The sequence below is a fragment of the Musa acuminata genome, unplaced genomic scaffold (assembly GCF_036884655.1).
Source record: "Musa acuminata AAA Group cultivar baxijiao unplaced genomic scaffold, Cavendish_Baxijiao_AAA HiC_scaffold_49, whole genome shotgun sequence".
NCBI classification, from domain to species: Eukaryota; Viridiplantae; Streptophyta; class Magnoliopsida; order Zingiberales; family Musaceae; genus Musa; species Musa acuminata.
Genome location: NW_027020331.1, coordinates 15,001 through 17,500, shown reverse-complemented (window position 1 = coordinate 17,500; position 2,500 = coordinate 15,001).

Here is a 2,500-nt window from a genome sequence, read left to right as displayed (position 1 = left end):
TGGCCAAAACAGCCCAAAAACGGGCCAAAACTGGCCATTTTTGGCTGCGCGAGCGAGCGGCGAGCGGCGAACAGCGAGCGAAGCGAGAGGCAGCACCGTCCCTGCTATACGAAAGCCCCATCCAGCCCTGTGCCACCCGGGGGGTTCCAGGGTGCTGAGATGGCTGACGTTTTGCTCCGCTCTCGACGGTCACCGCGCAATGCAAGAACAGGCCAAAAACTGGCCAAAACGGCCCAAAAACGGGCCAAAACTGGCCATTTTTGGCTGCGCGAGCGGCGAGCGGCGGACAGCGAGCGAAGCGAGAGGCAGCACCGTCCCTGCTATACGAAAGCCCCATCCAGCCCTGTGCCACCCGGGGGGTTCCAGGGTGCTGAGATGGCTGACGTTTTGCTCCGCTCTCGACGGTCACCGCGCAATGCAAGAACAGGCCAAAAACTGGCCAAAACGGCCCAAAAACGGGCCAAAACTGGCCATTTTTGGCTGCGCGAGCGAGCGAAGCGAGAGGCAGCACCGTCCCTGCTATACGAAAGCCCCATCCAGCCCTGTGCCACCCGGGGGGTTCCAGGGTGCTGAGATGGCTGACGTTTTGCTCCGCTCTCGACGGTCACCGCGCAATGCAAGAACAGGCCAAAAACTGGCCAAAACGGCCCAAAAACGGGCCAAAACTGGCCATTTTTGGCTGCACGAGCGAGCGGCGAGCGGCGGACAGCGAGCGAAGCGAGAGGCAGCACCGTCCCTGCTATACGAAAGCCCCATCCAGCCCTGTGCCACCCGGGGGGTTCCAGGGTGCTGAGATGGCTGACGTTTTGCTCCGCTCTCGACGGTCACCGCGCAATGCAAGAACAGGCCAAAAACTGGCCAAAACGGCCCAAAAACGGGCCAAAACTGGCCATTTTTGGCTGCACGAGCGAGCGGCGAGCGGCGGACAGCGAGCGAAGCGAGAGGCAGCACCGTCCCTGCTATACGAAAGCCCCATCCAGCCCTGTGCCACCCGGGGGGTTCCAGGGTGCTGAGATGGCTGACGTTTTGCTCCGCTCTCGACGGTCACCGCGCAATGCAAGAACAGGCCAAAAACTGGCCAAAACGGCCCAAAAACGGGCCAAAACTGGCCATTTTTGGCTGCACGAGCGAGCGGCGAGCGGCGGACAGCGAGCGAAGCGAGAGGCAGCACCGTCCCTGCTATACGAAAGCCCCATCCAGCCCTGTGCCACCCGGGGGGTTCCAGGGTGCTGAGATGGCTGACGTTTTGCTCCGCTCTCGACGGTCACCGCGCAATGCAAGAACAGGCCAAAAACTGGCCAAAACGGCCCAAAAACGGGCCAAAACTGGCCATTTTTGGCTGCACGAGCGAGCGGCGAGCGGCGGACAGCGAGCGAAGCGAGAGGCAGCACCGTCCCTGCTATACGAAAGCCCCATCCAGCCCTGTGCCACCCGGGGGGTTCCAGGGTGCTGAGATGGCTGACGTTTTGCTCCGCTCTCGACGGTCACCGCGCAATGCAAGAACAGGCCAAAAACTGGCCAAAACGGCCCAAAAACGGGCCAAAACTGGCCATTTTTGGCTGCACGAGCGAGCGGCGAGCGGCGGACAGCGAGCGAAGCGAGAGGCAGCACCGTCCCTGCTATACGAAAGCCCCATCCAGCCCTGTGCCACCCGGGGGGTTCCAGGGTGCTGAGATGGCTGACGTTTTGCTCCGCTCTCGACGGTCACCGCGCAATGCAAGAACAGGCCAAAAACTGGCCAAAACGGCCCAAAAACGGGCCAAAACTGGCCATTTTTGGCTGCGCGAGCGAGCGGCGAGCGGCGGACAGCGAGCGAAGCGAGAGGCAGCACCGTCCCTGCTATATACGAAAGCCCCATCCAGCCCTGTGCCACCCGGGGGGTTCCAGGGTGCTGAGATGGCTGACGTTTTGCTCCGCTCACGACGGTCACCGCACCACGCAAGAACGGACCATAAACAGGCCAAAACAGCCCAAAAACGGGCCAAAACTGGTCATTTTTGGCTGCGCGAGCGAGCGGCGAGCGGCGAACAGCGAGCGAAGCGTGAGGCAGCACCGTCCCTGCTATACGAAAGCCCCATCCAGCCCTGTGCCACCCGGGGGGTTCCAGGGTGCTGAGATGGCTGACGTTTTGCTCCGCTCACGACGGTCACCGCGCCATGCAAGAACGGACCAAAAACAGGCCAAAACAGCCCAAAAACGGGCCAAAACTGGCCATTTTTGGCTGAGCGAGCGAGCGGTGAGCGGCGAACAGCGAGCGAAGCGAGAGGCAGCACCGTCCCTGCTATACGAAAGCCCCATCCAGCCCTGTGCCACCCGGGGGGTTCCAGGGTGCTGAGATGGCTGACGTTTTGCTCCGCTCACGACGGTCGCCGTGCCACGCAAGAACGGACCAAAAACAGGCCAAAACAGCCCAAAAACGGGCCAAAACTGGCCATTTTAGGTTGCGCGAGCGAGCGGCGAGCGGCGAACAGCGAGCGAAGCGTGAGGCAGCACCGTCCCT